We start from the raw sequence: 25,498 nt of genomic DNA, 5'->3' as shown, positions 1-25,498 counted from the left end.
GCCTTTCTTTATGAGTTTATCTGAGACGTATTTAGTTTATAAAAGAATGTCCTACATTTCCTTTGTTACTTTACCGCTAATTGCCATTTTCCTGAGATATATACTTAACCCAACATTCCCTTTTCAAAAGCCACAGCATTGGGAGCTAATTTATAGAATAATGGAAAGCTTTATGTTCAAAATTTTTTCCCCCAAGTTGTTTATAACTTTAAAAAATTAGAAGCAACCTAAATATCCAACAGTAGAAGGCTAGTTAAGGAACCTTTTATGTATAATCTCAATGAAGTATGTTGCACTCATTAGGAAATCATAATTTGAAGGGTTATGTGGCATTGTGGATAGATGCTTATATTGTAATGTTAACGATGATTATAATGATGTAAAAAGTAAACACAGTTGAAACAATTGTAGGAAATAAGCAAAATTGAAAGTAGTTGTGTTGGACTAATGTTGTGTCAGGAAGGAAAACTTTCCCTCTATCCTCTTAGGTGCAGTCCCTGAGGTCCTGTGAATTAAACTGAGAAAAGACAGATTCGTAAGAGAAAACACAAATTTAATCCCATAGTTTTATATTTTTATTTTTTTGTCTAAAGTTTTACATAAGTCTCCTTTTTCCCCAACTGACCCCCCCCCCCCCCCCCCCGCCATTTGTCTCTGGATCTATTCTTGTTCATCAAATTGTATTCATCATTATATCCCACAGATGAGTGAGATCATGTCATATTTATCTTTCTCCGACTGGCTTATTTCGCTTAGCATAATGCTCTCCAGTTCCATCCATGCTGTTGCAAATGGTAAAAGTTCCTTCTTTTTTATAGCAGCATCGTATTCCATTGTGTAGATGTGCCAAAGATTTTTAATCCATTCATCCGCTGATGGGCACTCAGTCTGTTTCCAAATCTTAGTTAGCTATTGTAAATTGTGCTGCTATGAACATAGGGGTGCATAGTTTTATTAATGTACATAGATGAGTTCACAGAAAAATGTGACTATAAAGGGAGGGTTAGAATTTGGGGCTTATAAACCATCTTAATAGCAGAAAAGAAAGGGGGAAAAGGCACTTAACAGGAATACAAGTGACTTCTTAAAAAGAAAAGGGGAGGGGGAGAAAGAGTATTTATGGGGAAACAAAACTCCAGAACTCTGACTTTTTAATGAAAGTTAAATGAATCCTTAGGGGAATAGGTGGGCAAGTTTTTGTGACATGTCTGTTTAGGTGAGGTATGCCTTATCTCTGGTGATCAGAGCCAATCTTCTTCCCTGGTTACTCCCAGGGAAGAGATTTATGACAGTTGAGTTCCTCTGGGACCTCAAATGCTTTGTGCTCAAAATAATTTTAGTGCCACAGTGGTATATGCTGGACCCCTTCAGGTGATACACCCGCCCCCCCCTCCAAACTTTCTCTAATAGTCCATTACTTTTATAAATTAGAAACTTTCTAATATTAAAAATTTCTATTATTTTTCTTCAGGTCTCAGTTTTCATATATACCACATAAAGTTAAATCTTTCAATCTGGCCTGGACTCCAGCTCTAATTCACCTGGTTTCTTTGGTGATGTGAACTTTAGTAAAGGCTTCTACCTCAAATAAAACTTCTAATGAAATTAATAAAAGCCAAGACAACAATAAAAGCTGATAGTACAAACATTTTAAAGGTTAAAAATGCAGACTAGTTAAATGAAGATTACTAACATCACATTCTTGGATACTGGACAGTTTCCAACTGTGTCTCAAATCCAGGTTGCACAATATTTTTTGCACAATATTTTTTGCGAGTTGCTGTTTTGATTTTATCTGTCTCCAGAGCTCTGATTCAACTCTGTCTCTAACTTGTTTCGTACCTCAAGAAAGAACAAATTCTTGCGACCTCGGTTTCCTTTCCTCTAAAAGAAATCCAATAGTTAGGTTTCTTCCAGCTTTTCATCCCCCCTACCACCTTTTTAATCGCTGCTTATTAAGTCATTGCTCCATAATGGGTACTTAGCAAATACAGTGGGTACCTAATGCATGTTTAGTGAGATACACTTTTATTCAGACTTTATTTTTTATATCCAATTATCATAGTATGCTCTGATTATGCCACTGCTACTGAAAAAAAAAAAAATCTCTTCCTGGTTAAAGAAAATGGTGCAGTAGGAACAAACTGCACATGATTCGGGCACCACATTTTACTGGAAATTATGCAGTCTTCCTTTCAGGCAAGAGAATATTATTGGTCAGTGATTAGTTTGAGGGTGGAAGGGCAGGGGTTAAATGAGGCCTGGCTTTGCCTGTGGAAGGGTGTCTTGTTGTGTGAAGCAAACTGACGGGGGGGGGGGGGGGGGGGGGGGGGGCCAACATCCAGCCTTGGTCACAGTGGCCCCTTGTTCAGCAAACACAATCAACTGGCCCATGTAAACCTGCGTGTGAGAAACCCTGCGTTCGCCCGGCGATTTTCTGCAGGACGAATGCACCTAAAGACTTGGTTTGTGGTAAAGGGGTTCCTGCAATCAAATAAATAAGGCATATTAGAGCTTTTGTATGGGTGACATTTCGATTTGTTCTGTTTTACAAATATCTGTGTTCACCTCCATGTTTAAGCAAAGGAAGAGGGACGCTGGGATATGTGGTTCCTTGTTTGGAAGTCTGTTCTTTTCCATGTTTGGAGGGAAGAGAGGTTGTTTCTCATTAACTAAGAGAAGCCATCTCTATGTGTCACATTCAGTCAAGCAAATATTGACTGAACCCTCAGCCAGGGTGGTGGAAGAAGACGTGAGAGCTTTAACGGGAGATTCTTGTCCTACGTGAGCTTAGAGTTGTGCTGTGTGGAGGACAGAATTAAGCTATTACACTAAAAAGATTTAAGAGCGTGCATTTCCTACAGGATATGGAGTTCAGAAAAGGGAGGACAGAAGTGTGCAAGTTAACAGTTCCTGGAGGAGGTGAGACAGTGAGAGCGGTGGGTGTTGGTGTCCCATCAGAAGTCAAGTGAGATGGAAAGATCTGGATTTGACTGAGCAAACTGATAGGGTGTACCCAGGAGAAGTCCTTCGTGGCCTGAGGAGCCCAGAACAGCCTTTGACCTCTGCTAGGAGAGAGGGTGTGAGAACAGCATGCAAGTGCAAATGTAAACCATTGTTTTCCCTAAAACATCAGGGCAAAAACAGCCCTTTATTTTGGGTCTTCCATAACAAAGAAAACCATAATAAGAGAGTTCTCCAGCCCACTATCCTCACTTCATCCCAAAGTTCTACCCAGCTTCAAGGCAAGTGGCCAGTGCTCTGGCATACACCGTATGGTCTTGGTGCCCAAGAGGAGGAGCAAACTTATAGCTCACCTTCACCTCCTAGAGCAGCGGTTCTCAACCTGTGGGTCGAGACCCCTTTGGGGGTGTCGAATGACCCTTTCACAGGGGTCGCCTAAGACCATCGGAAAACACATATATAATTGCATATTGTTTTTGTGATTAATCACTATACTTTAATTATGTTCAATTTGTAACAATGAAATTGGGCGTCACCACAACATGAGGAACTGTATTAAAGGGTCGCAGCATTAGGAAGGTTGAGAACCACTGTCCTAGAGGCTCCAGAAATACTTTTTACTGAACATATATTTTTTTTAACGGGGCGGGGCGGGAGGGGGTGGAGTTGGGCGAGGGAGGGCTTCATGGAGAAGGACTTTGAAAGGAGGTGTATACAACTTGTCAGCCTGAAAAAGAGAATCCAAGCCAAGGCTAATATGTGTGGGGTTGAATTTTCATAGGACCAAATTATCCTCACTGTGATAAATACATGGAAAATAATTCATATATAAAGTTAGGCCATTGGACCTGGAAGAAAGTTCTTATAGATATGACATCTTTAATTCTCACATAGAAGTTTTCTTTGGTGGTTTATAATGACATACCTCTATTTGAGTAGGAAAAATCTGGTAGTGGAACATCCTGCCTAATTATACCACTAAGAGTTGACATAAATTTTTTTTTCACTAGCTTGTACCATATAAAACGGATATTATTTGACCTTCACCATTTTTGACCTAATAGAATGAGAATTTCTTATGCTTTAACATAAAACATAGATTACCAATTTAATAAAAGTAGTGAGATATGTTCATATGTAATTGTTTTATTATATAAATATTTGTTTGATGTGTGTATTTTGTTTGTACACATTGTATAATTAACTATATTTAACATTAAACTATAGCAAGCATATATAGTTTTGATATTGAGAAAGCACTTCCTCCTTCATGCACTACAATTTTATTGAGCATCTATTGCATTTCCTGTACTCTACTCTGTAGTTGAGATATGAGGGTGAGTGAAACATAGTCCCTGCCTTTGAGGCTTTCACAGTTTAGCAAGGGAGATAAACACATTAACAGAGAGGTTGTGAACAAGGGTTAAGAAAGAAGTGTTTGAAGTCAGACAGCCCCAGAAGCCAAGTCTGGACTTTACCACTTTTGCTAATTGCCCAACCACTCTTACCCTCATAGAAATATAATAGTAAATAATAGTACCTCACAGGATTGTTTTGAGAATTAACTGTGAAAAATGCATGTAAAGTTGCTTAGACACTTAACAAGTCCTCGGGAAATGTTAGGTGTTACCATAATGTGTTAAATGATATTATGTAATTAGGTGTGCTTGGTATTCGCTTCCTTTTTAACGTAGATAGGTGAACTGGTTTTAATTATAAGCAATACATGATTAGACAACCGTGTGGTTTACAGGAAACTAGTTTGCCCTTAATAGCAATTTGAAGAAAATTCTCCATCATTTTCCCTGTCAATCAAAAATCCTGGTCTAATGAAGTGGCTGAACAAATTTAACACCTCTCAGGAGTGAGACTAGCTTTCCTAGGTAATCAGCATTCTTTTAACACCTTTCATAAGAAGAGGCTCTGAGCACAGGAATGAATGGAGTTGATGATAATTACGAACTTCTCAAACTCACCTTTGCCTTCTCAGACAAAATGAAATATTGGTTATTGTTGAGATGCCCATCAGCATGACTGCCTTTTATCAAAACCCACTGTACTGTCTTTCCACCTGTCAGTGGATATTATTGAGGTCCGCTCTTTGCCAGAAACTGTGGTAGGCTCTGGAGTATAGAAGTAAGCTAAACTTCAGCCTGGTGGTGTTACAGGACATAAGAGGGGCTCATCTTCCCTGGTTGCATGTGGAAGTGGGGTTATTGGGGTAGCATTGGATAAGCATTTCTGGAGGCCCCCACGGGAGGATGAGATATGGTAGAAAGCTTTATTTCATGGAATTATGCCCCTGGTTTCCAAGTCCCATTTCCCTTAGTCCAGTCATAGAAGAAATGTAGCTAGGGCTTCAGTAGAGCTAAAATCAGAGCTAATATCCGGAGTTTCCTTTCCATGTTGGACCCAGGTCCAGTCCAGCACCAGGCTAGCTTAGCTTGTGTTTCCCATTTGTAGTCCATTAGTCCATTGCATGTGGGGTCCACAGGGCTATGGGCCATAGGAGTGCATGCAAAGAAGCAGGAGCAAAAGGACCCCTCCAGCCAAGAGTAAAGTGCAACAAGAGCCCAACTTCTTTGTTTAGGGGATTCTGTATTCCCAAATGTTTGAGCACTTGCAGTGGCTACACCCATTCTGGCCAACCATCCCTGACCCCAGGTGTGATTTGCAAGCAAGTGCCTTTCCTGTGTCACCCCAACTTTACTGGGCATGTGTCTATCTTCCCTTTGTTGGATCCCTTCTCCCCCATCCTCCCATGATCTGCTGGAAATGGGCCAGGATCTCCTGGGAGTGTGAAATTGCAGCTTCCTGGTGGAGCTGCCCAAATGACATGCCTATCTTGTCTGGCCTTCCTGTTGCTCCTTTCCTTTTATTAATAACTAGCTCATTACAATGGGATCAGTAGGGGAGAAACATTTAGCAAATAAGCATTTAAGTATATAACTAAAAATTATAAGTGAAGAGTAATAGGGATCCAGATTTAAAATGTGGGATAGGCTTGTGGAGGTTAGGAAAGTAACATGTAAAAACACAGCTTACCCTTTAGAATTGTTGGTGATTTTCTCCTTAATTCCAAAACCACTAGCAAATTCAGAAAATTAAAGCTTAGTCAAATCAGTTGTTTGGTTACCTTATGGAAAATACTAAGTTGATATAAATTACGCATTATGTTGCCCAGGTGCAAAGATAATATTAAACAAGACTCTTCTGCTTGATTGTCATTCTCCCTCCTACGAGCTTTCATTTCATTAACTCTATTCAAAATAAAACCAGTCGCCTCTGGAATGATTTTACATAATCAACACACAAAACATATACTTAATTACAGTTGCTTACATGCTCTGACCAAGAAGATGGGGGAAATGTAGTAAAATGGCTAAGCTCTTCCTACCTTGTCAGGGAGGGATGCCTAGCTCTGGAACGGTATTTCATGTATAAATATGGCATTTCTCTATTGTTTGCCTTTTGTTTTGAGAGACTGCATGGGGAAGGGGTATGTCAGCACACACATGAAATTGCTTGTCTGAGAGGTTATAATGCACCACTCTATGAAAGTGGTATTTTCGGATTTTCTCAGAAATGGATTACATCTCCCAGAATACAGAAAGGGGGAAAAACGATTGTAGAGAGTATTTCTCCATTTTAATTTTACATTGGGATATTTATAGAAAGATTCAGTCATTTGTTTCAACCTGAAATAAACAGAAGGTTGGTTTAAAACAAATCAGCTCTCTTTTGTAGCCATGGCAAATGGAACCTGCTTGAAACCTCTGGCTGCCGTTCAGTGATTTCTTTAAAAATGACCATTTTCCTCTTTTTATGTTTTTCTCAAGCCATCGGTAAATAATTTATTTATCAAATTTAAGAGAATGCCCCAACGGAAAAATTTTTTGGAAGAGCTGATGTTTTTCTTGCTAAGGCAGACAATTGATGTGTTCTCTGGCTAGCTGGGTTAGCCGGCAGGGAGATTACAGCAAGGAGCCCAGCCATGTTGTACTGATCTTCCTCACAAGAAATGAACTCATCGACACAAATCATTTGATGCAAAAACAAATAAACTCCTTTAGTAGAACATTATCACAGGATCAGAATGTCCTACGTTTGGACAGGAAGCAATGAGCACAGTTCAGCTTTACCGGAACAGCAGGAAACCACTAGTTTGCTGCTCACAGTGGTGTCTTTTCAGCTGATGTTTTCTCTTAGGATGAAACATAAATCCAAAATGTTATCTGAAGTGATCACAAATAATATCATCAAACGAACTCTCTGACTAGAGCCATTGGTCATTAAATTAGCTAGAAACCCAAGAATTTGCTACCTTTCAACAAAGTCATATGTTAGTTATGTGAGTCACTTCACAATCCGCCCTAACAAAAAGACTGATAAAGTGAGGTAACAGCAACAGCCTCTCACACTTCTTCTGGCCTTAGTCTGAGCCGGGCACTGTCAGTGGTTTGCTGATGGATTTTCTACCCAGGTCATTGATGGAAAAAACTAAATTGATTGTAATAATAATTTTAAAAAGGCCCTAACCAGTTTGGCTCAGTGTATAGAGCGTCAGCCTATGGACTGAAGGGTCCCGGGTTGGATTCCGGTCGAGGGCATTTGCCTGAGTTGCGGGCACATCCCCAGTAGGGGGTGTGCAGGAGGCAGCTGATCGATGTTTCTCTCTCATCGATGTTTCTAACTCTCTATCCCTCTCCCTTCCTCTAAAAAGTCAATAAAATACATTTTTAAAAAATGATGCAGTACATGTGACCCCTGCCTTTGATTTATTGAACATCTTTTCCTCCTTTCCTTCTGAATTCTCAGCCAGAGCTCCTGTAACAAAAGACAAATGAACAGATTTAATGTTTATTTATTTATATGAACTATAAACAATTAAATGCATACAAATTACATAAGACAAATATAATTCTATAGAAAGTTTATATTTTTACATAAAAGACAGAAAAGCATACACAATTAATATTAGTGGTAAATGACCTGAGAGCCTTCCAAAAGAAGGCTTTATAATGAAGGCCCGAAGAAACGGTTAAAGGTGAGTGTTTTCATGAGTGTTTGATGAAAAGTGGAGAGTGGTGGAAAAATGTGGTGGACCAAAGGGTTATGAGCTGAGGGTAGTATGGGGGGGGGGGGAATGTAGCAAGGCCTGTTTTTTCAGATTCCTGGTCCCTCGGCTTCTGAGATGAGGACACTCCTTTCCTCTGGCTATGGGAGAGGCACCTCTCACATGCGGGTTTTATGACCTGCTTCAGGGGAAATCCAAAAGGCCTCTCTTGACCCACTGTTTTCTCAGATTCCGTCAGAGTAAAATACTTACCAGGCCCAGGTGCCTTATTTTGGGCACCTGAAACCCGGTAGTATCTATGTCGGATGGAGGGGAAAGCTGTGAACCTACAAGTAAGAAGAAAATGGGAAGTAGAAGAACACTACAAATAGAAGTCAAACAGGAAACAGGAGACAGAGATGGAAATTGCAGTCGTAACAGATGACTGCATCAAGCCGGGAGCTTCACTTAATTGCCTCATTTCATCCTCGCAGCTGCCCAATAAAGTAGATAGTATTATCCCTATTTTACAGATGGAGAAATTGACGCTTGGAGCTTTTAACTCATTTCCCGAGGCCACACAGGTGAAAAAAATGGCACTGCAATTAGAAAGCAAGGTCTGTGTGACTCCAGGGCCCTAGCTCCTAACTGCTGTAAAACATGGCCCGGAAATGCTGGCGATCGCTCACATCCAAACACTTTGGTGAGAAGGACTGGTGGGAGAGAGGGAGGCCGAACAACTGGAGAGACCAGGCGACAGAAGAGAAAGAAGACCGACTGCAGAGAGCTATGTAGAAATAAGCCTCAAGTCTACATAAACACCCTGGAAATATTTAGATACCCCAAGGGAGAGATGAGGCCAGGACGGTCACAGATTAGATATAACTGCACGTTCTTTGGGGCGGCTGTGAATTCTCTTTATCCCACGGTGCTGAGGCAGATCGTATCCTCAGGCCAGGGAGGCATTCTGTGTTCTCAGATTGCACTCAGGCAAAGCAGCACATCTAACCAATTATTTTGTTGTTTGGTGCTGGCTGGAACATTGGTTTAGCTCCCTTCCTCTGTTTGAGAAGCTGCAGCAGGGATTAAAGTGGCCTCGGTCTAACTGGAGAGAGAGAGAGAGAGAGAGAGAGAGAGAGAGAGAGAGAGAGAGAGAGAGAGAAGGAAAGCTGAATATATTTGAGGGCTGTGTTAAATATTCTAACTATGCAAAACAACTACATTAATCTTGCTTATGGGTCCTCAGTTTTTTCCCCAGTGACAAAAGATAATTTTAAACAGGTAAATCATGACTCATACAAATATGAAATTAATACGTTTCAAAGGTTTTAATTAACTCATTAGTAAATGAGAGAATCAGTAAAAATATTACATGGATTAAAAGGAGCATTCAAAGTATCACACATATATAGGCCATCAAGAATGTTGAAGTGAGTTTATAAACAGTTGCAAAACTGGCCAGTACTCACAAGGCAATAATCAATTGCGTTCTACTAGATACAATTCATTTGTATTTCTGTGGACAAAGATCATTTGCAGAAATATCAACTCATACAACTATAAAATACCTCAGAGACAATGACAGGCAGAGAGAACCTGAAAAGGCACCCCAGCTAGGGTGTCCAGGGAGCTTTTTGCACATTGTGAAGCCCTTTACAATATTTACTGACAGACCCTAAATATACTGGAAAAACAGTTTATCCTTCTGCATATGTAATTCAGTATAAAAATATACTAAACCAAAACTCACAAATTTCATAATGAAAGTAAAAATAGCTCCTTTCCAGAATTTCTTATTGCATACTTTTAGATGAATCCATGGAAGTTAATGTTTAACTGCTTTTGCTTTACTGTACTAACTTTTGGAATAATACTACTCCCCACCCGTCAACTTAGCTATTGGCCACACTAGTAACATCGGTAATAAAGTTCTCTTATAGGCCAAACCTTAGTACAGGCCAACAGCTGAGTATTAATGAAATAATTCTAAGAAGAAAATGGAGAAACATTATATAGTACTCTCACTATAAATGGGGAAAATATCTGAAATAAAATCCAACCATTAATCATATTTCTCAGAGCACCTGCATATCATAAATCATGTCTTACAGTGTAAGACCACGGCACTGATTTTAGTTCTAATGTTTCACTACAATGTGTCCAAAAGTTGGGCGATGTGGTCCTTTGTAAGCAGTTTAAGATGCCACCTTAAAAACACTTCAGATGTTTGCTGGGTGTGTTAGTTAAAGAGATAATTGTTATTATTCCATGCAGAATAGCTAATTATCAATCTAAACAAATTATTTTAAATAACAGTTGCCTAGGGAGCAAGCAGCTCTCTAGATTTGAAAATGAGGTGAGCCCTAGCCGGTTCGGCTCAGTGGATAGGGCTTCAGCAGGTAGACTGAAGGGTCCCGGGTTCGATTCTGGTCAAGGGCACATGTCCAGGTTGTGGGCTCAATCCCCAGTGTGGGGTGTGCAGGAGGCAGCTGATCAATGTTTCTCTCTCATTGGTGTTTCTATCTCCTTCTCTTTCTGTCTGAAATCAATAAAAATATATTTTTTTTTAAAAAAATGAGGCGAGGGCCAGACAAGAGGATAAACATAAAAAATTGAAGGCCTCATGCCCTGGCTGGTTTGGCTCAGTGGATAGAGCATTGGCCTGAAGGTTCTGGGCTTGATTCCTGTCTAAGGCACATGCTCAGGTTGCAGGCTCAATCCCCCAGTGTGTGTGTGTGTGTGTGTCTGTGTGTGTGTGTTGGTGAGGGCGGGGGCATGCAGGAGGCAGCTCTCTCATCATTAATGTTTCTATCTCTCCCTCTTCCTCTCTGAAATGAATAAAAATTTAAAATATTGAAGGCCTCTTGGCTATGCTTTGTTCAGCTTCCTCTGATTCTGAGCTGGAAGTGGAAGTAATGAGTGGAAAGGTAGAATATAAAGGATGGCCTGAAATGACAGCAGAGTGTGTCTTAGGATGACACTTGCCATTAGGACTGGGACCTATCAGCCACCAGCACCATCAGCAAGCCCCCAGTGTTTGCCAGGAGGTCACGATCCTGGGAAGGCTGCTGTTTTGTGGTTAACACACACATCCATTGTTAGGTCAAAACTAATGCACCCTATTTCCACATCTATTTAGGTTCCTCTCGGTTCTTGCTCCAATTCTGATTTCTGCATTCTGACTCCTGGCTCATCGTCTCCTGCAGCTGGACTCATTTCCAGGCCCCTTGAGTGAGTATTGACACTTGGCTAATAAATTACGCGATGCTTTCTGACACATGGCTTCATGTAGCCTTACGATCTCTTTTCTTCAAGTGTGGTAGAGCCTGGGTTCTCCTGGCTTCAAGTTAGCTTGGTCCTGTGTGGTGAGACCTCCCCTCCCAGGCCCTCAGCGGCAGCTGCACTTCTTTCCTCAAGGTCACGCTATACCTAAGGGCCCTGAAGGGCTAGCATTCAAAAGCTCTCTGCCGCTCCCTCCTGGAGCCCAGCAGCGCTATCTCCAACTACTTCCTGGCTCAGGTCCATCCAAATTAACAACTTGATTGCTAAAATAATTCTAGAATTCATATTCTCCCAATTTGCGGTAAGAAAGAGAGAGCAAGCAAAAAGTCAAATCAAATTTAATTTTGGTCTTAATGGTAGGCGTTGATGTTTAGTAGGTAAAATTATTAACTTATACCCAAATCATATTTATTTTAGCTCTTTCTCACGTGTTATTTATTTTATTTTCTCACTTGTTGTTTTAATAGATATTTATTGAGCACATTCCATGGTCTAGGAATTGTTCTACCAACTAAGGATACAGCAGAAAATAAAAAAGAGAGAAAGTTTTGGCACTTAAGAGTTTACACTGTACATCTAATTGGGTTTCTTATAATGAGGAAGTAAATAATTAATGACTTAAAAGAGCGCTACTTTATAGAGGGGAAAACTTTAAGAGTCTAATTGATATGCTAATCTATGTTCTCTCAGTTAATCACAGACAGAGTAACCATTAAACATGGGGCAGCAACTTGAAATAAAGACATAGTGCTCCAGAAGGTATAGTCTTGCATAACAAACATCCTGGCCCCTATTCCCCTCCCCCCGCCCCCCCACAACTTTTCTTATGAACAAATTCAAACATTCATAGAAGTTGAAAGAATAGTGCAGAGAACAACCATATCCCTATCATCTAGATCAGTTGTTAACATTTTGCTATATCTGGTTAATCTGTAATTCTTTATATGTAATATATAAATATATATTTCTTATTTGAAAATAATTTCAAGATGACAGAAAAGTTGCAAGTAAAATACAAAGAATTCTCTCATATCCCCCCTACTTAGACTCACCAATTGTTAAAATTTTGCCCCGTTTACTTTTTTATATTCTCTCTTTATGTAGTTTCTCAGAACCATTTCAGAGGAAGTTGAAAATATCACGCTCCTTTCCCCTATATATTTCAGTGTCTATTTGTTAAAACGAGGACATCCTTTTACATAACCACTGTACACTTATCAATTACAGGAAATTTAAAATTGATTCAATATTTTTTATCTAAACTACAATCCATATTCCAGTTTTGTCAACTGATCCAATAATGCTCTTTGGGCATTTAATTTGTCTCCAGTACAGGTTGCAGTCCAGCATCATAGGTTGCATTTAGCTGTCATATCTCTTTAGTTTATTTTAATCTGGAACATTTCCCCAGCCTTTCTTTGTGACATTGGCATTTTTTAGGGAAACAAAACTTTAAAAAACAAATTCTTCATTTGGAGGTTATTTGATGTCCATGCGTGTTACAGGTTGAGTTATCCTAGAAGACTCTGGGACAGAGTTTAATGATCAAATATTTATTAGATTGTGCCCTTAGGGTCTATATCTCTGTGTGAAAGGAAGGTGGGTAGGTGGGTGGGGGACAACTGGGCAGGGGGAGAAATTGAGCTGCAGGGTAGGATTGACAGCCATAGCCAATTCTAAAGCTATAATTGACCCTTCAGAATTGTCTCCCATTGGGCCAAAATGGCCGAGCCTTTGTACTTCCATTTCAATAATCATTGAAGGGCATGACCTTGGACAAAGGTGGGGCACTATATGTAGTAGCAGCAGTCCCACGAGAGCTGCTAGCTGGAGGCTGCTCTTGACTGCTCTCCCAGGGCCTAGGGCAGTAAGTTTTTCCTTGAAGGAGGAAATATATTGCTATTCACCACATTTCATGATAAAAATCAGGTTATACATTCCTAGCTTAACAGCTATGATATGTATATTTTTTTCTGAATCTTTTGAAAGCAAGTTGTAGACCCAGCCCTAAAAACTTCAGCATGCACTTCCCAAAAAAGAATGTTCTACAAAACAATATCATTAACACGCCTAAGAAAATACTTAAAAATTTTTTTGTTTATTGATTTTTGAGAGAGGGAGGGAGAGACAGAGAGAAAGAGAGAGAGAGAGGGAGAAACAGAGAGAGAGGAAGGGAGAAACACCAATTTTCTTGTCCCACTCATTGCTTTCTTCTTGTATGTACAACCAGAGATCAGACTCTTAACTAAGCTACCTAGCCAGAGCTGAAAAATACATTTTTTCTTAGAGAGAGAGAAACATTGATGTGAGAGAGAGAGACAGAAACATTGATGTGAGAGAGAAACTTAGCCATCAGTTGCCTCCTGTATGCTCCCTGACTGTGATTGAACCTGCAACATAGGTATGTGCCCTGACCAGGAGTCAAACCTGCAACCTTTTGGTGTAGGGGACAGCACTCCAACCAACAGAGCCACCTGGCTAGGGCTGAAAAATATGTTCTTAACTATATCCAACTCATATCAAATTTCCACAATTATTCTCAAAATATCTTTCATAGCTTTTAAACATTAGTGTCTAATCCAGCCGTGGGCAAACTACGGCCCGTTTGAAATGAATAAAACTAAAAAAAAAAAGACTGTACCCTTTTATGTAATGATGTTTACTTTGATTTTATATTAGTTCACACAAACACTCCATCCATGCTTTTGTTCCGGCCCTCCGGTCCAGTTTAAGAACCCATTGTGGCCCTCGAGTCAAAAAGTTTGCCCACCCCTGATCAGTGGTTACATATTACATTCCGTTTTTGTATCTTTTCTCTTTTAATCCGGAATAACCCCTCTATTTGTTTTTCTGTGACAAAGATTTTCTAAAGAGACCAGGCCTTATGTCTTGAAGACCCTTCCTACTTTTCCGAGTGTTTTCCAAATTGGAAAGTCATACGATGATGTCATAAGAACTGAGAAAAATACCATTTGCCTTTTCTTAGATGATGTTAAGTACTTAATGAAGATAAACCAATTTTAAAAGATGTAGGCTATGTTTGCTAGAGTACTAATTGAAGTCCTGCTTTTATATTCATTATTAATTAAATAGAATCATTAGAGAAGTAAGGATATAAAATGATTTATTATAACAATTTATGGCATAAAATTGAGTTAACTCAGTGTGTGTGAGTGTGTGTGTGTGTGTGTGTGTGTAATCAGGTTCTATTTCATCTTCACATCTTCTGACAAAGAATGAAACAAAATTAAAAGCCACTTAGTATTTTGTTTTGTAATTTGCTTGTAAGAACAAGAAATGGAAGAATCACGTTATCTTAGCCCATCATATTATATTGTATTACAATCATATTATATTGTTCCTAAAGCTTCCTTAGTCCTTTAAATGTAGCACTCTCATTATAAGCAGCTTTAATCCTCTTAAAATATTATGACTCATTCATTATAACAAATTAAGAAAGACACAACAATCTTTTTGGATCCTTTCCAAATAGGCTTCTTTAACTACTGTCCTTCAATTGAGCTAGTTAAGAGTTTTCTGATGGAAAATAATTATATCTCTGCTGCATATTAGTCAAAATACTTTTGTAATTTGCCAGTGGCCAACACCTTGACAACTGGCAAGAATATCTTCTTTCCTTCCTCCTTTCTTCTGTCCCTCCTGGTTCCTTTGTTCCTTTCTTGTATGGAAAAAATTTACTGTTAAAACTATATGACAGGACTCATTTTCTACCCAAACTAAGATATACCCCATAAAAATTAAGTGGGAAGCATTCATGATAAAAGATTACACAATTTTATATGAGATAAATATAAAACTGGAGATTTAATGTTATGAGCAGGATAAGATATAATAGAGAAGAAAAAATTTTTGCCTATTTTGAGCCAATCTATTTTGATTCAGCACCATTCCTTGAGTGCCCTTTCTCTGCAAATCCCTGTACTGGACGTTTTAGTGAGCCACAAATGCAGTTGATTTATTGGCCCATGCATTCATTCGTTCATTCATTCATTCATTCATTTTTATAGTCTCTAGACTTAAAGCAAGTTTAGGAAGGAGAAGAAAGTGGTAGAACAATGTACATTTTCCACAGGAGTTTAACTATTCCTCTTCTTAAATTTCATAAGCCTAATTTTTTTAAAGAATACCATGCTGCCCTAGGAGGTCTGTCTCAGTGGATAGAGCATTGGCCTGCAGACTGAAGGGTCCCAGGTTCGATTCTGGTCAAGGGCACATGCTTGGTCCTCAGTGTGGGGCATGCAGGAGGCAAGCCGATCAATGATTCTCTCTCATCATTGATGTTTTTATCTCTCTTTCCCTCTCCCTTCCCCTCTGAAATCAATAAAAATATTTTAAAATAAAAAAGCACCATGCTATTTGGGCCAAGTGGTTTCCAGATGCATCAAGTATGCCTATTCAAACTCCCTATTGAGGTGACATTAGTGAAAATAGCAAAGTAAGGACCTCAAAAAATTCTTTCCTCCACAAAAGCAACAAGAAACTGGCAAAACAATCAGAATCAGCTTTTTTAGAACTCTGGAAATTACCCACAGGCTAGCAACAATTGAGGAGTGTTAATTTAAAAAGCGAGAGAAGGAAAGAAGGAAGGAAGGAAGGAAGGAAGGAAGGAAGGAAGGAAGGAAGGAAGGAAGGAAGGAAGGAAAGAAGGAAGGAAGGAAGGAAGGAAGGAAGGAAATTATATATATATATTTCAGAGAGGAAATAGAGAGAGATAGAAACATCAATGATGAGAGATGTGGGGCCTCCTGCATGCCCCACAATGGGGTTCGAGCCTGCAACCCAGGCATGTGCCCTGACCGGGAATCGAACCGTGACCTCCTGGTTCATAGGTCAGCAGTCAAGCACTGAGCGATGCGGGCCGGGCTGCTTTAGGATATTCGTTAAAACTAACAGCCTGCATTCTAGGTGACAACCAGAAGCCTGGCAGCCACTGAAAACAACAGAAAGGAGCTAGAGCTCCATCAAAGCTTCATTTCCAGAGAATTATTATATGACCTGTCTGGTGGCTCCCTGAAAAACCTCACTTGCAAGCTGTCTATATTTGACCTAACTCAGAGCTTAACCAGTGTGAAAAGCTTTTTAGCCATAAGCATTTGTCAAAAATAATTACAGGCAATTACTTAACTTTGCAGCTGCCTGAGGTGACGGATACCAGTTGGGGCAAGGCATTAAACTAACCAAAAGCTTTGAAAGAGAAATTGGAGAATGAGACATACAGGGGGGCTTTGAAAAGCTCTGACATATACCCTGGAATCAAGAAGGCCACGTTCATGTATAGGGGTGTGCTCACGTCCAGGACTCTGTGCATTGCTAAGACCCGAAAAGGCCCTAACCGCTCATCTCTGGAGAACTTGTGACTCTGTGCAAGTAGAAAGTGATGGCTAAGGCCGAGTTGAAACTGGGACCCTAACATGCACATGAGCCCTTCACCAAACACTTGGAGAGTTATTGGTTCGAAGCATTTCAGGAAATTTCCAGGTCCAACATTTTACCTTCTGCCCTTTGCATGGTGGTAACAACAAAGGAAAGGCCACATGGGCCATAGGACAGCCAACGGCTTTGATATTTCTCTGGGTTCTTGCTCCCATTTCAGTTCAGGCCATTAAGGATTTTACTTCCTTTCTTGCTAGGTCAGGTATACATTTAAAAAGATGATTTTCACGTCTTTTCCACTGCTATTAGAGATTTTAGAGAATATCTAGATAACCGTATTGTAAGAAATGTAACTCCACCCAGCTTTTGAGCTACTACTTTCCTATCCTAGTCTTTAGGAAGGATCTACCTGTGCTCTCATTTGATACCTGAATATAGTAAGGAGCAGAGTTGTGCAGACTGCAGTGTCTGTTTAGTTGGAGGGTCCCACTTGTCTCTTGCTATTCAGTCAGAACAGGCTTCAACCAGCTTCCATTGTCTTCTTATCCTGGAGGGGACCCAGGTACTCACGACACTTCCCTGTCTCTCAGAAGCTGACTCTCCTACCCACTTCTCTGGTCACAAATCTCTCCGACTTCCATATTCTTTTTTTTTCTTTTTTAATCCTTACCTGAGGATATTTTTTCCATTGATTTTTAGAGAGAGTGGAAGGGAGAGGGAGAGACAGAGAGAAACACCGATGTGAGAGAGACAAATCGATTGGTTGCCCACTGCATGGCCCGACCAGGGCTGGGAACCTGCAACTAAGGTATATGCCCTTGACCAGAATTGAACCCGGGACCCTTCAGTCCACAGGTTGACACTCTATCCACTTAGCCAAACAATCTAGTGTCCAACTTCCATATTCTTTGCTCCACAAATATTTATTTTTATCTTAAGGACTTTACTATAAATCATTAGGGAAGAGTCAATAATAGAAACATGATCAATGTGAGACATTTACAAGCATTTCATAATTCTGCACAAGGTCTCATAATCATGGTCATGATTTCATTCTAAGATGAGTTCTGTCTTCCAATTTTATTCTCTTATGGCGTTAGTTGCTCCATATTTAGGTGCAAATCAGAGAGACCCTGTTTTCAAGATGACCGTTCTTCCCAGTCCAAAGATGTGACCAACCCTCTGGGTGCTATTGAGACATAAGTGTGCCTTTCTGAACTCCAGAGGACATTTTGACACATCTAAGAATTACCAGATTGAATGAAACCCAAATCAATCACCCTCTGTCTTGATCAGGAATATTATGGGCATTGTTTTATAACTAGAGGCCCAGCTTCTGATTGTGGACTCATTTTAACCACCTGGTAACCAAGGCTTTATCCCCTTTTGAAGTTTTGATTTGATTTGATATGTTAGACTTTCTTATTTTCTACTCCTCAATTTTTAGCTTTTTCTTTCTTTCATATTTTCTATATCATTTTCTCTCTGTGTTACACTTTGGGTAACTTCTTCAGATAAATCTTCTAGTTTACATTCTTGTAGGGAGCGGCTCTGGAGTTAAGCCTCAGACTGACCTGTGGCAGAGTCACAAACAAGTCCCAGCTTAGAGGGTAGAGTCCTCTTAGCATAATTAAGCTTGACCTTATGGCTGCCCCCTAGTTCCTTCCTAGGTAACTAATGGGCTGTGGGAGGTGCAGCAAGTGCTGCCAAAACAAGTGAAACTCACAAGAACATCATAACTATGTTGACCACTACCTTGTTTTTCTCTAACTATAAAACAAAGCCTCAGCTTGCTAGCTGGATCCTTCTCTGTGGCCTCATCTAGACACAGGAGATCCACCTGAGCCCCAGCTATATTCTGTTTGTCTATCTTTTCTTTAATCCGTCACCACGCTTCCTCAGGCTCACTGAACCCATGGCTGTGCTGGCACGGCATACATTCTCTCTTCATCTGGGTCTAAGCTACTATTTTGTACATCCATTAAATTAAACTTCAATATTAACTTTGCAATTTCTAAAAGTTCTACTTCATTCTGTATAAAAGTTTGCTGTTCCAAAGTAGATATTCTGCCTAAAATAACAGTTGTTATTAGTGCTTCTATCTTTAGTATTCAGGTCTTTTAAAGTGTTTGCTGCCTTTCTGTTTTCTCATGTATCTCCAACATCTCATCCAGTTAAACAGACTATGAATCTATGATCGTTAGCTATGCTGAGTCCACCCTCTTTCAAAGAGAGAACTCACATTCCCCAACTAATGATGGCAAGTTGAAGAAAAAGAAGAAAAGCAACCCTGGCCAGGTGGCTCAGTTGGTTGGAGCGTCATCCCAATGTACCAAGGTTGAAGGGTTGACCACCAGTCAGGGCGCATGCAAGAAGTAACCAGTGAATGTATAAATAGGTGTAACAACAAATCGATGTTTCTCTCTCTCTCTCTCTCTCTCTCTCTCTCTCTCCCTCTGTCTTTCTAGAAATCAGTAAATAAAATTTTTTTTAAAAAAAGAATTACAGAGAAAAGAAAAAGAATAACAGTAGCAGAAATGGCAACCAGCTCTTTGGGGATAAATATTGGACATGAGGAAAATTGTTTTCCTTCTCTGTTCATTTCATGTGGAAGAAATTTTCTAGTGTCCCTCTCTTTACCCTCCATGCCACCCAATCTCTCTAAGAAACTTAGCAGAGGCATCACTGTGTATATGCATTGATTGATAGAAGACTGGCTAAGCCACATACTAGAACTGTACATCCTGACCAATAGCCAGGAGAGCCATCAGACTTTATCACTATAACATTAGAGTAACCACAACATAATTTCAGGGTTGGCAGAACTTTAGACATCATCAAGTCCAGTCATGTTTAATTCCTCATTTCCTGTTACAAAATCCTCAATTTCTAGTTGCCTCTTTAAACATCTCCAGTTATAAGAAATGTGCCATTAGCTGACACAGTTTTGTCTGAGAATGAAAATTCTATGGGCTCTTTTCACTGCTATTCACTACTGTATCTCTAGGGCCTAGAACACGTAGTAGATGCTCAGTAAATATTTATTAAATGAATAAATGCCCATTTAAAACAACTATAATCTTTAGAAAGTTTTGCCTTATATTGAGCTAAAGGTTTCTTTAGTTTTACACTCTGGCAGATAAAACCCTCTTCTCTATGCTAGCCCTTGAAACATTGGAAGAAGTGACCCTGCCCTTTCTTTTCCAAGATAAATAGCTTCCACCAGTTCATTCAATGCTCCCCACCTGACATAGTTTAAAGAAGTTTTCTCTCCATCATGTTCCCTCTCTTCTGGACATGCTCCAGTTTATCATTGTTCCTCTCACATTATAATTCCCAGAAAAGAATACAATACCCCCAGGTGCAGTCTTACCAGTTCCAGTAGAGTTGGAGAAATACTCCCCCATTTCTATTAAAAAGCTCAAGGAAACTTTACTTTTTTCTTTAAATCCTCACCTGAGGATATTTTTCCCATTGATTTTTAGAGAGAGTGGAATGGAGGGAGGAGGGGGAGAGAGAGAAGCATTCAAGTGAGAAACACATCGATTGATTGATTGCCTCTCATATGCACCCTGACTGGGTTGGGGATCGAACCTGCACCCAGGGTACCTGCCCTTAACCAGGAATCAAACCCTCCACCCTTCGATCCTCCGGCCGAGAGAAACCAGCCAGGGCTAAATTTACTTTTGATTATGATTATGATTTAAGCTGTCACATCGCTTTCTTGACTCACATTGAACTCATTCATGGTCAAGGAGAAAGCTTGTATTTGGGCAGAAATTTAGCATGTCTTATGGCAGAACAGGTCACCAAAGACACTCATCTTTGCCTTCCATGACTAGTAGTGTACATCCCATGGAAATGCAAGTGAAGGCGGTTGATTGGCATGCTTCCCGGGCAAATCACATTGACTTCCTTCTCATGCATGGATGGTTAAAAGGCACTGAATAAGCCATTAGTCCTTATTACGGATCTCTTTAATATAGGCCTACCAAATCCATTTTAGCAAAATGATTCAGGGCCTGTAACTGTTGCTTAAGCATATCATCAGCTAGGAAAACCTGTCGGAGAAGGTGATGTGCTTGGTACTGTAACTGGCATAGAGTTCAGTGCAAGTGTTGCTTAACAAGTGACTTTTGAAGTGGCAGAGACAGGTAATTTCTGAAGAATCCTCTGGACACTGCCTTCCCATCCCATTCTCCAGGTCAGTATGGGAAAATTGGATTTTTTTTTAGAAGTCTTAGACTGGCTATTGTGAATTTCTCTTTTCAGAACCTTCAAAACATTATCTTGAAAGCAAGCTAAACTAAAGTGTCTTCAATTCAGGATGTCTGTGTTTACTATTCATCTGCCTCCTCTTAGGTGGTTTTAAAGATGAGCTTAGAATTGCCAAGCTTTTTTGCTTTTTAATAACTAGTCAGAAGTTACTGAACACCGTTTCGGGGAATCAGACTTTAGATCAAAATGGTTTGTCTGACTTTGCCTTGTTAGAGAAAAATCTGTGAAAAGCAGAAAAGCTATAGGAACTTTAAAAGTAGAATTTTTAAAAAGAAATTTTATTGTATCAAGTGGATTGTCACTGAGTTCCTTCCAAGTGTCCTATCAGGAACGAAACTGCTTGCAACTGTGCTTCAGTGAAGGAATATTGTATTACTTGTACAGGCGCCAAGATATTTTCTGATTACCTTCTTGGACTTGAATAGCTGGAGAAACCCTTGGCTTTGACTTATTCAAAATACTGGGACCATCGGGACAGTACAGACACATGCCTACATCCATTCTTTCTTATAAACCACCGTACTTTAGTGACCTTTAGAAGTCACTTTTCTTTTCCTCAAGTACCAGACCTCTATTTCTGAGACAAGGTCGCATGGTATTAAATATGAAACAGAGATATTAAATAAATTAACATTATTTACTGCAAACGTACTGTGCCCAGAACCAATTTACAAAATAATATAGTTAAGGGGTCTCAGAAGTGGTTCTTTCCTTGAATTTCTACCTCTGGTCAGAGAGTAAGTGAATGGAAAAGATGGCAAAAGTGAAAATGAGCTTATAGTATACAGAAAAGAGCTCTTAAAATATAGTCATGGTTTCACCATGGAACCAGTATCTTTTGCTCCCCCCCTTCCTTCTTCCTTGTCTTTCTCCCTCCTCTTACTCTCTTCCTCCCTCCCTCCCTTTCTTTGATAGTCAAGGAAGGAAGAGGAGAAAATAAAAGGGGTTTGAGCTATATGCACAAATGTTCTCTCCCCCTACTTTCTAGTTATGCAGACTTCAGTAAGAACTAGTTAAGAAGTGGAGATCCTGTTGCTTCTGCAGCTCTACAGCTGTTTTCTGGGCACTGCTGCATGTTTATAACCTTTTCTCACAGATGTTACATTTTATGAAATGTGACTCATTAGGGTGGTACTGGTATCTTTAAATGAAAAGAAATCCCAGAGGACTGAGTGATTACACAAGTCCGGTTCGCTCATAACCTGAAGTATTTGAATAGAATATATTCGGGGGGGGGGGGGGGAGCAGCCGTACTTAAATGAATTAGATAGAGCAATGACCTAAAATTCATTCCTTTCTCAGGGAGGAATGAGGGAGGGACAATATTCTTGTTTGGGGAGGTTTTGTTTTCATTTGCAGAATGTTTTTAATCTGTGTAGACCTTTTGTTTTGGACCTTGGTCCATATTTTGGATCCAATGTGCAAAAAGTAATAATACTACTCGAAGACATTTTTTGAATGCCCACTCTGTGCAAAGTACTGGATTTAGTGCTACTCGGAGGCACAGAGAGTAGTAAAAGAGCTAGAATACATTGACCTGTCACACTTGAGCTTCTCATAAATGCTTAAAACTGCACATCAATCTGTCTTTTCCAGATGAGGCACCTGGGGTCCCACGTGGGAAGGTGACTCATCCAAAGTCATGCAGCTAATGACACTCAGAGCTAAAACTTAGAACCATCTCTCCTTTCAACATACCAGGCTAGAATGTGAGGGCGATCTGGCTGCGACATCTGTCACCCCATTGATCGCCAGGGTTGATTCGCTGATCTGGCTGGCTAGGCGGGTGTCCCCCTCCGCCCTCACCGATCCATGTGCGTCCCTCCCGAAGCTGCGTGCTCGGTAGAAGATGACGACCTTCCCCCCTGCCCCGCCCCAGGAGAGGACTGGTCTTCAGTCAAGAGTATACGAGTAGCTGCGCTCCCCTGCTAGAACCTCCAAACAAGCTCTCAACATACCAGGCTACCTAGTACCCGTGGACTTAAATGGGTCAAGTGTCATGGCAGGTGGAGAACTAGGGTGAGGTGATCAAAGCAAAATTTTCACAGGTGCCCAAACGCTTAGTAATCACACTTAATGCAAAAGAAATCCATGCTGAACAATAGATCAAAATCTTCAATGAAGTCAGGATCAGACTATTTGCATGACCCAACCTCACTTGCCTCACCCTAATCTTGGTCCTATGTCATGTGATCTGAACTTTTGGGTGGACCAAGGGGGAAACTAACAAGAAAATATTCCCACGGCCTGGAAAATTGTAAAGGAATTCCTGAATGTATAGAGTGAGGTGTTCAGATTTTCAGAGATGGGCCACAAACTACCCACAGTAGTATCCTGAGATAAAATAGCTCATTTTGTTTTGTTCTTAAATTTTTATTTATTGATTTGAGAGAGAGAAAAGGAGAGAGACAGAGAGAGAGAGAGAGAAGCATCAATTTATTGTTCCACCCATTTATGCACTTATTGGTGCCTCCTGTATGTGCCCTGACCTGGGATTGAACCCACAACCTTGGCGCATTGGGACGATGCTCTAACCAATTGGGCTACCTGGCCAGGACTCATTTATTTTATTTTAATAAGAAACTGACACTGAAGAGCATGGGGGAAATCTCAAGATGTGACAGTGGGTCATGCCAACCACTAAAGGACACTTTCCCCATAATGAACCCAGAGTCCTGAGGGCCTCACAGTGGGGTTTGATTGGAGGGCTTTGACCGAAACGAGAAACTGAGTTACAAGTTTTCTTTCACTTCTTTTATTTTCTTCAGTCTCATCCGTGTCCTGCGCCTGAAGTGTTAAGCCAGGACCTGGATATACACTATTTGAAACTACCCTTGCCCTTCGAAGGCCAAGAAGTCACAGTGGGTTCCGGGAGGAAAGGAGAGGTGCTTGGGCAAATGCAGGCCTGCAGGCTCATATTCGGTCGAGTTCATCATGAGAGACCAGAAGGAGACTTGGGGTTTAACCTGCTGTGGGGCAGTAAAGGCTATGCACGTGCCTGAACATCTTCAGCATCCAGCTGCTGTGGGCAAGATGGAGGCTGGTTCAGGTTCCTGGCCTGGCAATGTGGCTCTTCACTTTCCCACATTTTGCAGTGACTTTAGCAGGAGAGTCAGAGCCAGCCCCAGGGGTAGCAGAGATTCGGGTGAGTGTGGGCCTCTGACACAGGTGTGACAGGAGCACAACGTCCAAAACTGTTCTCAAACGCTGGCTCCCCTAGGCCTGGAGGTGAGGAGTGGTGAGGAAGAGTCAAAGAAAGAACCAAGTAGCTTTCTCTTTCCTAGACGATTCTCAGCTCTCTCCTGTCTAGTCACCCTCATTTGCAGGGAAGAGTGGTTCATTGTTTTAGTTTCAGGTTTTTCTTCATTAAGCCACAGGGACAGCTCTAGGGGGGAAACACACAGTAGAAGTATTCTCTAAATCAGCATCAGAGAGGATTTCTGTGCTTTGGGTGCTTAAAGCAGTTAAGAACCTGAGAGTTTAGAAATTCGGATAAGAATTCTAACCATGTCAACTTGCCAACTAAGTGGCCTTTGCAAGTTCTTTAATTTTCCTCACCTTCAGTTTTCTAATCAGTAGAGAATAAGGACTCAAAAATAATATCTGTTGTCACAGATTCTTGTCCCTAAAGGATGACGTTAAAGGTCCCGTTCACACATGCATCAATGCCTTCTGTAGTATCCCCATTCAGCAGCCATTCAGTGCCTGAACCCCCATAGAGCCCACGCAATGCAATCTGTCTGTTTGGTTTGTTGTGCTGTAGGTTTTTAACATTCTCTAATTTGATCAGTTCTTGCTTCTAATAAGCCAACATTTTCCTGGGTATTAGGCCAACAATTTTGGCCCTAGCTCCAACACTGGAAAAACACAGAATAAACACCTTACTTTTTCCTTATCTTCAAGTGTCTGAAAATGGCTATCAGGCTCCTTAAGTCTTCCTTTTTCACTGATTTCTTTAACCATTCCAACAAAGCCATCATCTCAAGTTCCTGCAGTCTCTTTACTCCTGTCTTTTTCACTGCTTTAGTTTTCCAGTGGTCTTCTCAAAATCAGTTTTGCAGACCTCAACAAGCTAGTCCAAATATAGACTGACCACGACAAAGTGGAGGGCTGAGGTGGCTCCCTTTGTTTTCATTACCATAAAAAAACGAAAAGTGTTAATGATGACTGTCTTCTAAACTATCACAGTGATAATTCTGGGGCCCAATTGTTTGATTATTACCTTTCAACTTGGTTTAACTTTATTTTTCACTTCTACATTTCATCCTGTACTCCCTCCTATCTCCTCCTAGGGGAGAAAAAAGGCAACGATATTTTCAGGCACAATCTTGTATGAATGGGAGGAAGTTTTAGAAATGTTGCTTTTCCCGCCTCCCTCCACTTTTTTTTTTTCTGTCCTGTTGAATAAACATTACTGTTGCTATCAAAACAAGTTTCCCATCTGCCCCCTCACCAAGTTCACTTACTACTTCTTTGAATGATGAACAGTATTGTTTTGTGAGGTGCCTATAACTTCAATATGAT

The 25,498-nt window shown here is 40.4% G+C and overlaps 1 protein-coding gene across 9 annotated transcripts in view; it reads left to right on the top strand.

Annotated features, from left to right (window-relative positions):
* Window positions 1-25,498, top strand: part of CMKLR2 (chemerin chemokine-like receptor 2) — a 54,986-nt gene that overhangs the window by 8,926 nt on the left and 20,562 nt on the right. For all 9 annotated transcript variants that reach the window (XR_009453738.1, XR_009453740.1, XR_009453739.1 and 6 more), the window contains exon 2: window positions 11,160-11,251. The gene's annotated coding sequence lies outside the window, so the exon portion shown is untranslated. The remainder of the gene's footprint in view (window positions 1-11,159; window positions 11,252-25,498) is intronic.

The sequence above is a fragment of the Myotis daubentonii genome, chromosome 7, assembly GCF_963259705.1.
Source record: "Myotis daubentonii chromosome 7, mMyoDau2.1, whole genome shotgun sequence".
In the NCBI taxonomy this organism is placed as follows: Eukaryota; Metazoa; Chordata; class Mammalia; order Chiroptera; family Vespertilionidae; genus Myotis; species Myotis daubentonii.
Note: the sequence above shows the minus strand (reverse complement) of the source record. Positions and strands in the feature narration are given on the sequence as shown.